The sequence below is a fragment of the Pristiophorus japonicus genome, chromosome 7 (assembly GCF_044704955.1).
Source record: "Pristiophorus japonicus isolate sPriJap1 chromosome 7, sPriJap1.hap1, whole genome shotgun sequence".
In the NCBI taxonomy this organism is placed as follows: Eukaryota; Metazoa; Chordata; class Chondrichthyes; family Pristiophoridae; genus Pristiophorus; species Pristiophorus japonicus.
In genome coordinates this window covers 19,611,754-19,624,718 of record NC_091983.1, presented here as the reverse complement: position 1 = coordinate 19,624,718, position 12,965 = coordinate 19,611,754, and positions in this window count along the sequence as shown.

Here is a 12,965-nt window from a genome sequence, read left to right as displayed (position 1 = left end):
CCCCTCTGAACCTCCTACCAGTTACTTTAAATTTATGCCTCCCGATTATTGACCTCTCTGCTAAGGGAAATAGGTCCTTCCTATCCACTCTATCTAGACCCCTCATAAATTTATACACCTCAATGAGGCCTCCCCTCAGCCTCCTCTGTTCCAAAGAAAATAAACCCGGCCTATCCAATCTTTCCTCATAGCTAATATTCTCCAGTCCAGGCAACATCCTCATAAATCTCCTCTGCACCCTTTCCAATGCAATCACATCTTTCCTATAATGTGGTGACCAGAACAGCACACAGTGCTCTAGCTGTGGCCTAACCAGTGTTTTATACAGTTCAAGCATAACCTCCCAGCTCTTGTATTCTATTCCTTGGTTAATAAAGGCAAGTATTACATATGCTTAACCACCTTCTCTATCTGTCCTGCTACCAGCCTTATTTTTATATTAGAATTTGATCTTATATTATTGTTATTCATAGTTAAATAACTAATCTTACAGCAATTTGGGATGCAGCGCAGGGAAGATAGTTGGAGCACAGAACTTTCTCTGTCATGCAAACTCCTACTGAGGCATTATATCATAGGCAATCCCTCGAGTCGAGGATGATTTGCTTCCACGTCAAAAAGTTCACAGGTGTTTCAATGAAGGACCTAATATTCCGGATCCCGAACTACATGTTGAAGGGTGGAAGATGCCTGTGCTTGGATTTTTTTAATGTGTGGTGGCCGTTGCACACCAGCCACCACACGGGCTTGGCAGAGCCAGGTCTTGGTTCAGTGGCAAGGATTAACCACGACGACTGGAGACCAGCTCTGCTGCACGGCTCTAGTGCGCACACATATCGCAGTGTGGGCTGGCCCGTGCTGCCCCTGGGCCTATAACTCTTCTGGGATCCGAACTCGCGTCTCTCCTGAGCCTCGATCACGTCACTTCACGATCATTCGCCCATGCTCCAATCACTGACCTGGATCTTGGTACGTCCCTTTTCACTGCCGTTGTTCTCCTGCTCCAGCATGTGGTGCTCCCTGGAGTGGTACGCCGCCACGTTACTCCTTCTGCTGCCCGGCCTGCTCCTATGGTGCTCGCAGGCCGGGAGCTGCTCAGCCTGCTGGGCCAGGCCGCCATGCTGCTCTTTCCGCACCCTGGCCTGCTCTGATGCCTGTTTGACTATTATATGTAAAGGCATATTGATAGGTGTGATGAGCTGGTTCATCTTCTCCATTAAAAATTCCCACAATGATGACATCACCATCCTTAACGAATTCTTGAACTTGTTTAAGAACTTGAATTTGTTTGGAAGGTGGGCTAGCCTGTTCAATCATATATTCAGTAATATCTTGTGTATCCCTTGGGCCATTATATTCAAAAGGATTACCCTTGCAGAAAATTTTCAGGGTAGGATAGCCTAGTGATCTGGTACTTGTTAGCAAGTTTTGTTTCAGTAGTGGCATCTACTTTAACAAGAAAAATCGGCACAGAACATTTGCTGAGCGCTTGGGTCGCCTCCTCATATAGCGGAGCAAGCTTTTTACAGTGTCCGCAGCAAGGAGCGTAGAACTCTACTGAGATGATATCAGCATCATTCACTACATCAGCAAAGATATCTTCGGTCAAGGTGATGGTTGCTTCAGGTGGCGGAATCCAGTCAGGGGAAGCGACTTCTTTCACTTTAGCTATAATTTCATCCTTCTCCAAAGCCCCTTTATAATGAACTGGCTGTCCATTTTTCATAATTTTGAATATGGGGTACAAACCAATATCAAACTGATGGCCCAGGCCAGATGATCCATCAACTTTGGCAACATGGATGGGAGGATCATTTTCTTTCAGTTCACTGGCAATCTTTTCATATTCTGGTGCAAACCGTTTGCAATGTTGACACCAAGGGGCATATAGTGAGGCATTATAGTGCCACCGCTGGTAGGAGGGTGTAATTTTAGCATGACAAATTAGCTTAGGATTCCATTTTAGATGTGGATGCAGGAATTTATAATAGGAAATGTTGACACAAAAATGAGACAAAGAGAAACATGACAATGGAAAGTAGCATTTTGTGGAGAGTAAGTAACCTGTCCTCATAAGTTAATCCTTCAAGTCCCTGGTATCATTCTGGTGAATCTGCGCAGTACCCCCTCCAACGTTAATATATATGCTTCCTGAGGTGTGGTGACCGAAACTGAACGCTGTACTCCAGATGGCCTCATACCAAAGCTCAGTGGACTGAAACATAACTTCCCTCCCTCTTGGATGAGACATTACACCGAGCCCCCGTCTGCTCTCTCAAGTGGACATAAAAAATTCCATGGCACTATTTCGAAGGAGAGCAGGGGAGTTATCCTCAGTGTCCTGGCCAATATTTATCCCTGAATCAACATAACAAAAACACATTATATGGTCATCATTGTTATGTATGTTAATGTATGTACTGTAACACTAGACCACGAATATACCTTCACACTGTATACACCATACCTGTACCACCAGAGGGTGCTAATGGTGGAGACCTAAGGGTCACCTGCACACTGCAGGTAACCAAGTATAAAAGGGAGCTCACCTCATTGTGTCCTCACTCAAAGAGTTGCAATAAACAGACTAAGGTCATTACAGTTCAAGTATAATACCCTTACCTCGTGGAGTCGTTATTAGAGTGCTTGGATCTACTACAACTGGCGACGAGGTTATGAATTTCCACGCACAACATGTCTAACCTAAGCAACTTCCAAAAATTCGCTGATGGGAAAGATTGGGATGCCTTCGTGGACAGGCTCGAACACTTTTTCATCGCAAATGCCTGGCTGGAGACACACCGACCTCGTTGGTTGATAAGCGCAGAGCCATCCTGCTTAGCAGTTGTGGGCCCAATATCCACGGCCTCATCAGGGACACGCTAGCCCCAGCGAAGAAGACAACCAAAACTTATGCGGAGCTCGTAACTATAATACAAGAACAACACCGGTTCTACACCCACCGGTGGCCTAAGGACCAAGAAATTGCTAAATATGCTGCAGACCTGAGAAGATTGGCTGCACCATGTGATTTTGGTGACCACCTCACCGAAGCACTAACGTACATCTTCGTTATTGGAATCGGCCACGAGGGTCTCCTCCACAAACTGCTCTCTGCGGACACTATGGTCACCCTGCAGAAGGCAATCAAAGTGAGCCAGGCTTTCATGATTTTGGTCTGCGACTCCAAGAGGATGATGACTCACCACCAGGACTCTAACCCGATGAGTACAGTGAACCGAATGGTGCCTTTCAGAGGCAAGGCTGCTGGCCCGAGTCCCGCAACCCTGAGTCTGCCACATGGGGCCAACTGGCTAGCCCCGGTGCTGCGGGGAGGAAACCACAGGGCCCACCAGTGTCGATACAAAGACTATACCTGCAAAGGCTGTAACACTAAAGGTCATCTCCATCGAATGTGTAGAAGAAGTTTTACTCACCGAGTCGCTGATGAGTTGGCCGATCACCCGGGTTCCAGCGCTGATGAAGACGAAGTGGCTCAGCCCCTGGAAGAGGTGTATGGAGTGTATTCCTGCTCCACCGAGAGTTCCCCATGGAAAATGGAAGTAGAAATCAACGGTGTTCCAGTCTCGATGGAGATCGACACAGGGGCGAGCCAATCGCTGATGAATCAGATGGCCTTCGAAAAACTCTGGGACAATCCTGCCAAATGACCCAAAATGTTCCCAAATCCAGGCGAAGCTGCTCACTTACACAAAAGACACCATCCCAGTCGTTGGCAGCGTGGATGTCCAGATGTCCCTCGGTGGCGTGATGCACAAGCTTCCTTTGTGGATCGTTGCCAGTGATGGTCCAAAGCTGCTGGGAAGAAGATGGAGGAAGAAAATCCAAATCTGTTTGAGTGGGGAAAGCCACCAGGCCCCGGTGATCAATGTCCTATGCGGCCCCAAACTTGGATCCATCGCAGCACCTGGAAATCCTACCATCCAGCTCGACTGCATGACGACGACACAGACTGTATAACTCAACGGCGAGATGATCCAACCTGAACAGCCAGACCTCTCCTTCCGGGCTCCAGTGGTAGGACTACGAGGGAAGAAGATCAGTGTAGAAGGTAGATTCCCGGCTTTCGCGGCAGAACCTGGGGAGAAAAGGATCACCGCAGCCTACCTCGTGGCGAGAAAGAAGATGGTGCCCGCACCACGAGGTGAAGCACCTGAAATCAAAATGGCCACGACCGGACCACGAGGGGAAACATTGAGGGAGCAACACGTGATACCGAGCAGCAAATCTGATTGGGGTAAAGATTGCAAGGCCCTCTTAAAGGAGACCGGCAACCCAAAACAATTAAAGGGACAGTTTCACTCTTGGTACAGAGATGCCGGTGACACTAATGATAAAGGTGTAATTAACGAATGCAAGTATAACAGTGATGCTGGTAATGATAATGAGAAAAATGTAACTAACAAAGGCAGGTATCCAAATGTTACCTTGCACAGAGATACTGATAGTACACAGGGAAGTGCTGTAATGGACAAATGTGAAAGTGTAAAGACAAATAACAATGTCGAGTCGGTTGTTGTGGTCGGAGCCAATGTATCATGAATGCTAAAGATAAAATGAGAAATGATGCCGGGTTCTACATGTATGCCGACAATGCCAAAGGAAACCTCCCGTGGGAAACACTCAGATCCAGCGGGCTACCCAATCATGTAGCCTGCGCCTCCGGGACCAATGTGATGCCCCAGGGAGGGTTCACACATACACACAGTGGGAGCATACCCACTGCAGGGCCAGCGATCAATGGATGGCACAGCCACCACCACTGGCAACCTGCCCCAGATCGGCCCTACACCCCTGGCCACCAGGGCCAGCACCAACAGCAAGAGGCCAGTACCTTCCAGCTTTCCCAGCGGGATCTGGGATGACCAGACTTCCACCACCAAAGAATGCCGGGTGACCCTGCAGCCCTCAATGGAGGACAGGGAGGCCACACCACCCCTGTGGCTCTGCCCACCACTAAACGTCCTCATCCACCCAGACAATATAATGTATGTAGCTTACCTATAACATGTACTTGCTCCACCACTGCTGAACTCACAAACAGTGACATAACCAACCTGATTCCTTACTCACTCTACGGGTATGCCAAGTGTTGAGCCACACACATGGTCTATGTCTGGGGGGGGGGGGGGAAATGGATGAATGTAGCCATGAACACATGGATCACACCCCGAACCCACACAACCCTCGCTACAACCTCCAACTGTCCACTGCCGACCACTTCCAAATGTCATGGCAATAAGGACATGGGGGTCCACAGGGAGAGAGCCATTCCCAAGCAAAGACAAAGTGCAAGGGCTTTGGGCACTCAAGTCGAGGGCCAGAGAACACAGTGCAAAAGCCTGTGGCGCAAGACTTAGGGGGGAGTGTTGTTATGTATGTTAATGTATGAACTGTAACACTAGACCACTGAATGTACCTTCACACTGTATACACCATTCCTGTACCACCAGAGGGTGTTACTGGTGGAGACCTACGGTCACCTGCACAATGCAGATAACCAAGTATAAAAGGGAGCTCACCTCATTGTGTCCTCACACAAGGAGCTGCAATAAACTGACTAAGTCATTACAGTTCCAGTACAATACCCTTACCTCGTGGAGTCGTTATTAGAGTGCTTGCATATACTATAATCATCACATTGCTATTTGTGGGAGCTTGCTTGTGCGCAAATTGGCTGCTGGATTTCTTACATAACTACACTCCTAAAGTACTGCATTGGCTGTAAAGCGTTTTGAGACGTCTGGTGTTCGTGAAAGGCACTATATAAATCCTTTCGTTAGCTATATATTTCTTTTCTTTCTTTTTATTCCAGCACTATTGAGATATGTTCCATTCGCCTTTGTAACTACTTTCTGTACCTATGCACTAGCTTTTAGTGATATGTCTACCATTTTTTTAATTTGTTCTGGGATGTGGACAGCACTTTCAAGGCCAGCATTTATTGACCATTCCTAATTGCCATTGGTGGTGGGTGAGCCACCTTCTTGAACCGCTGCAGTCCATGTGGTTAAAGTGCTCCCACAGTGCGATTCGAGAGGGAGTTCCAGGATTTTTATCCAGCGACAATGAAGGAATGGCAATATATTTCCAAGTCAGGATGGTGTATAACTTTGAGGGGAACTTGCAGGTGGTGGTGTTCCCATGCGCCTGTTGCCCTTGTCATTCCAGGTAGTAGAGGGCACGGCTTTGGGAAGTGCTGTCGAAGAAGCCTTGGTGAGTTGAAGCAGTACATCTTGTAGATGGTACACACCACAGTCATGGTGCGCCGGTGGTGGAGGGAGTGAATGTTTAAGGTGGTGGATGGGATGCCAATCAAGCAGCCTGCATTGTCCTGGATGGTGTTGAGTTTCTTGAATGTTGTTGGAGCTGCACTCATCCAGGTAAGTGGAGAGTATTCCATCACACTCCTGACTTGTGCCTTGTAGATGGTGGAACAGCTTTGGGGAGTCAGGAGGTGAGACACTCGCCGCAGAATACCCAGCCTCTGACCTGCGCTTGTTGTTACAGTATTTATGTGGCTGGTCCAGTTAAGTTTCTGTTGACCCCCAGGATGTTAATGGTGGGGGATTCAGCGATGGCAATGGCATTGAATAACAAGGGGAGGTGGTTAGACTCTCGCTTGTTGGAGATGGTCATTGCCTGGCACTTGTGTGGCATGAATGTTATTTTCCACTTGACTGCCTGAATCTTATCCAGGTCTTGCTTTATGCGGGCATGGACTGCTTCATTTTTTGAGGAGTTGCGAATGGAACTGAACACTGTGCAGTCATCAGCAAACATCCACCATTTCTGACCTTATGATGAAGGGAAGGTCATTGATGAAGCAGCTGAAGATAGTTGGGCTTAGGATACTGCCCTGAGGAACTGTTGCAGCAATATCCTGGGGCTGAGATGATTGACCTCCAAAAACCACAACCATCTTCCTTTGTGCTAGGTATAACTCCAGCCAGTGGAGAGATTTCCCCCTGATTCCCATTGACTTCAAATTTACTAGTGGTCCTTGATGTCACACTCAGTCAAATGATGCCTTGATGTTAAGGGCAATCACTCTTACCTCACCTCTGGAATTCAGCTCTTTTTTCCATGTTTGGACTAAGGCTGTGATGAGGTCTGGAGCCGAGTGGTCCTGGCGGAACCCAAACTGAGCATCGGCGAGCAGGTTATTGGTGAGTAAGTGGCGCTTGATAGCTCTGTCGATGACACCTTGCATCACTTTGCTGATGATTGAAAGTAGACTGATGGGGCGGTAATTGGCCAGATTGGATTGTTCTGCTTTTTGTGGATAGGACTTACCTGGGCAGTTTTCCATATTGTCGGGTAGATGCCAGTGCTGTAGCTGTACTGGAGCAGCTTGGTGCGGTTAGTTCTGGAGCTCAAGTCTTCAGCATGACAGGAGGGATGTTTTCACCCATAGCCTTTGCTGTATCCAGTGCACTCAGCCATTTATTGATATCACGTGGAGTGAATCAAATTGGCTGAAGATTGGCTTCTATGATGATGGGGACTGCAGGAGGAGCCCGATATGGATCATCCACTCGACACTTCTGGCTGAAGATGGTTGCAAAACTTCGGCATTGTCTTTTGCACTTGCGTGCTGGGCTCCACATCATTGACGGTGGGGATATTCATGGAGCCTCCTCCTCCTGTTAGTTATTTAATTGTCCACCATCTTTCACGACTGGATGTGACAGGACTACAGAGCTTTGATCTGATTCGTTGATTGTGGGATTGCTTAGTTCTGTGTATAGCATGCTGCTTCCACTGTCTGGCATGCATGTAGTCCTGTGTTGCAGCATCCCCAGGTAGGGACCTCATTTTTAGGTACGCCTGTTGCTGCTCCTGGCATACTCACCTGCACTCCTCATTGAACCAGGGTTGGTCCCCTGGCTTGCTGGTATTGGTAGAGTGAGGGTTATGCCGGGCCATGAGGTTACAGATCATGGTGGTATACAATTCTGCTGCTTCTGATAGTTCACAGCAGCTCATGGATGCCCCGTTTTGAGCTGCTAGGTCTGTTCTGAATCTATCCCATTTAGCACGGTGGTAGTGCCACACAACATGGTGGAGGGTGTCTTCAGTGTGAAGACGGGACATTGTCTCTACAATGACTGTGCGGTGATCACTGCTACCAATGCTGTCATGGACAGATGCATCTGTGACTGGTAGATTGGTGAGGATGAGATCAAGTAGGTTTTTCCCTTGTGTTGGTTCTCTCACCACCTGCCCCCAGTCTGGCAGCTATGTCCTTCAAGACTCAGCCCGCTTGGCCACTCTTCATGATAGACATTGAAGTCCCCCACCCATTCTGTGCCCTTGCTACTCTCAGTGCTTCTTCCAAGTGGCGCTCAACATGGAGGAGAACTAATTCATCAGATGAGGGGTAATCATTAGGAGGTTTCTTTGCCCATGCTTGATCTGATGCCATGTGATTTCATGGGGTCCGGAGTCAATATTGAGGACCCGACTGTATACCACTGTGCTGCCACCTCGGGTGGGTCTGTCCTGCCAGTGGGACAGGACATACCCAGGGATGGTGATCAAAGAATCTGAGACATTGGTTGAAAGATATAATTCTGCGAGTCTGACTATGTCAGGCTGTTGCTTGACTACTCTGTGGGACAGTCTCCCAATTTCGGCACAAGTCCCCAGATGTCAGCGAGGAGGACTTTGCAGGTTTGACTGGGCTGGGTGTGCCGTTGTTGTGTCCGAAGCTGATGCCGATGTCAATGCCAGGTGGTCTATCCAGTTTTATGCTTCTTATTGTTTTCTGTAGCAGTTTGTTGCAACTGAATGCGTGCTAGGCCATTTCAGAGGGCAGTTAAGAGTCAACCACATTGCTATGGGTTTGGTGTCACATATAGGCCAGACTGAGTAAGGATGGCAGATTTCCTTCCCTAAAGGACATTAGAGAACCAGATGGGTTTTTATAACAAACCAATAGTTTCATGGTCACCATCACTGACACTAGCTATTTATTACTGATTTATTTAATTCACTGAATTTAAATCCCCAGCTGCCGTTGTGGGATTTGAACTCCTATCTCCGGATTATAAGTCCATGCCTCTAGATTACTCGTCCCGTAACTTAACCACTGTGCTACCGTTCCTTTAAAACAGGTCACCCAAATGCCTTTTGCTCCTCCACAGTTCTTAATTTCTCACCGTTAAGAAAATATTATAATTTGTCTTACTTGGATCCAATTGCGAGTGTTCTCATACTTTCCCACATTAAAATCCATGTGCCACAGTTTTGCACACTCACTTATCTGTCTATGTCCTTTGACATAGTATTCACAGCAGACAACAGGCTAATTGGTCCGTGCTGGTGTTCATACTCCACACGGGCCATCTCCCACCCTACGTCATCTCACCATATCCTTCTATTCCTTTCTCCCTCATGTACTTAACCAGCTTCTCCCTAAATGTTTCTGTGCTATTCATCTCAACCACTCCCTGTGGCAGCGAGTTCCACATTCTAATCACTCTTTGGGTGAAGAAGTTTCTCCGGAATTCCTTATTGGATTTATTAGTGACCCCTAGTTCTGGGCTCCCCACAAGTGGAAGTATCTTCTCCATGTCTACCTTATCGAGCCCCTTCATAATTTTAAAGAACTCTATCATGTCACCCCTCAGCCCTCTCTTTTTTACAGAAAGCACCCCAGTCTGTTCAGTCATTCCTGATAGATATCACTTCTCAGTTCTGGTATCATCCCTGTAAATCTTTGCACATTCTCAAGTGCCTCTATATCGTTTTTGTAATATCGGGACCAAATCTGTTCACAATACTCTTAAGTGTGGTCTAATCAAGGTTGTATATAAGTTTAACTTCTCTGCTTTTAAATTCGATTCCTCCCGAAATGATCTCCAGTGCTTTGTTTGCTTTTTTATGGCCTTGTCAACCTACGTTGCTGCTGTTAATGATTTACAAATGTCGAGTCCCTCCCCCCTCCCCCTGCTCCTGCTCCGCCCCCGATACCTTTGCTCCTCTACCCCATTTAGACTCTTGGTTGCCAAAGATTATGTGGCCTCCTTATTCCTCCTAACAAATAGCAACACCTCACACTTAGCATTGAATCATATAATGATACAACACCGAGGGAGGCCATTGGGCCCCTCGTATCTGTGCTGGCTTTTTGGTAGAGCTAATCAATTAGTCCCGCTCGCCTGCTTTTTCCCCATAGCCCTGTCATTTTTCTCACTTTAAGTATTTAGCCAATTCCCTTTTGAAAGTTACTATTGAATCTGCGTCCACCACCCTTTCAGGCAGTGCATTCCAAAACATGATAACTCGCTGCATAAAAAATGTTTCTTTTGTCAATCACCTTAAATCTGTGTCCTCTGGTTAGCGACCATTCTATTGCTAGAAACAGTTTCTCTTTACTTACTCTATCAAAACTGCTCATGATTTTAAACACCTCTGTCAAATCTCCTCTTAACATTCTCTGCTCGAAGGAGAACAACCTTAGCTTCTCCATATCACTGAAATTTCTCATCCCTGGTACCATTCCAGTAAATCTCTTCAGAAACCTTCTCAAAGCCTTCACATCCATCTTAAAGTGTGGTGTCCAGAATTAAACTCAATATTTCAACTGAGGCCTAACCAGTGTTTCAGAAAGATTTAGCATAGGTTTCTTGCTTTTGTACTCTTAAAAAGAAAAGAAAGACTTGCATTTATGTAGCGCCTTTAAAACCACGCCTCTCAGAGTGCTTTACAGAAAATGAAATACTTTTTGGAGTGTCGTCACTGTTGTAATGTGGGAAAAGCAGCAGCCAATTTGAGCACAGCAAGCTCCCACAAACAGCACTGTGATCATGACCAGATAATCTGTTTTTGTTATGTTGATTGAGGGATAAATATTGGCCAGGACACTGGGGATAACTCCCCTACTCTTCTTTAAAATAGTGCCATGGGATCTTTTACATCCACCTGACAGAGCCTCAGTTTAACATCTCATCCAAAGGACAACACCTCCAACAGCATCACATTCCCTCAGCACAGCACTGGAGTATCAACCCAGAATTATGCACTTAAGCTCCTGGCATGGGATTTGAACTTACAACCTTCTGATTCAGAGGCAAGTGTGCTTCCCACTGAGCCACAGCTGACACTCTTTGTCCAATAATAAAACCAAGGACCCCATTTGCTTTTTTCACCAGCTTTCTGAACTTGCCCTGCCGCCTTCAAGGATTTGCATACATGCACCCGCAAATCTCTGTTCCTGCACCTTCCTTAAAATTGTAACATTTTGTTTATATTGCCTCTCTTCATTCTTCCTACAAAAATATTTCACTTCACACTTTGCATTTAATTTCATCGACCATGTGTCTACCCATTTCATGAATCTGGCTATGTCCTCCTGAAGTCTATTACAATCCTCAATGTTTGCTACATTTCCGAGTGTTATGTCATCAGCAAACTTTGAAATTATTCCCTTTATACCCAAGTCCAGGTCACTAATATATATGTCAAAAAGAGCAGTGGTCCTAATATCTATATTGCCTTGCCTTTTACAGACCCATTCTGCAAGTTTATTAACGTCTTCTGGAATCTTTTCACAGCCCTCCTCACTATTAACGAAACCTCCTAATTTGGGGTCGTCCACAAATTTTACTATTTTACTTTCGCTCGCCGAGTCCAAATCATTGATGGAAATTGTGAACAGCAGTGGTCCCAGCACCAATCCTTGTGGAACACCGCTTCCCAGCTTTTACCTGTTTGAGTAATTACCCTTAATCCCGACTCTCTGTTTTCTGTTTTGTAGCCAGCTTGCTATTCATTCAGCTATTTGCCTCCTGTCTCCACATGCTCTGACCTATATAGTACCTTATCGAAGGCCTTTTGAAACTCCAAATATTACATTGGATGCATTATCATTGTCTGCTGTCATCTTTCTTCAAAGAATTCAATAAGGTTGTTCAAGTATGATCTTCCCTTTTTAAATTGAATTGAAAAGTAGGGAAATTATGCTAAACCTGTATCAAACCTTGGTAAGACCACACTTAGAGTACTGCGTACAGTTCTGGTTGCCATATTACAAAAAGGATATAGAGTCACTGGAGAGGGTGCAGAGAAGATTTATAAGGATGATACCAGAAATGCGACGGTATACATTTCAGGAAAGGATGAACAGACTGGGATTCCTTTCTCTTGAAAAAAGTAGGTGACCTAATAGAGGTCTTTAAAATTATGAAAGGTTTTGATAGAGTGGATAGAGAGAGAATGTTTCCCCTTGTGGGGAAGAGCACAACTAGAGGCCATCAATATAAAATCGGCATCAAGAAATCCAATAGGGAATTCCAAGGAAACCTTTTTACCCAAGAGTGGTGAGAATGTGGAACTCGCAACCACAGGGAGTGATTGAAGTGAATAGTATAGATTCTTTTAGGGGAAGGATAGACAGGCATATGAGGGAGAAGGGAATAGAGGGTTATGCTGATAGAGTTAGATGAGGAAAGATGGGAGGAGGCTCTAGTGGAGCATAAACTGCTTGAGCCGAATGGCCAGTTTCTGTGCGGTATATCCTATGTAATCCTATGTAAATCCGTGCTGACTACTCTTATATTTTTGGTTTCGACATGTTTTTCGATTACATCTTTGAGTAACCATTATAATGGCCTGGATTTTGCTAACCGCACTCATCGTTATTAAGGAATAAATCAGACATCAGCCTTCGGTGGTCCTTTATGTGCAGTTAAACGCGGAAATCAGGAAGTTACTGCCCACGTTGCCCTGCCCCTCCTGATGCTGCGCTATACTAGCACCTCACTAAGAAACTCGGTATTCACGTGCATGCAACAACATGATGCTACTGTATTTACCCATTTGATAACCACTAAACACGCGAGGAAAAGTTCGAGCTTGTCCATTCAAGTGTAAGTGAATTTTTAATGCCGTGATAATTCTATGGGGCCGATTTCCATCAAGTCCTCCGCCCACCCAAT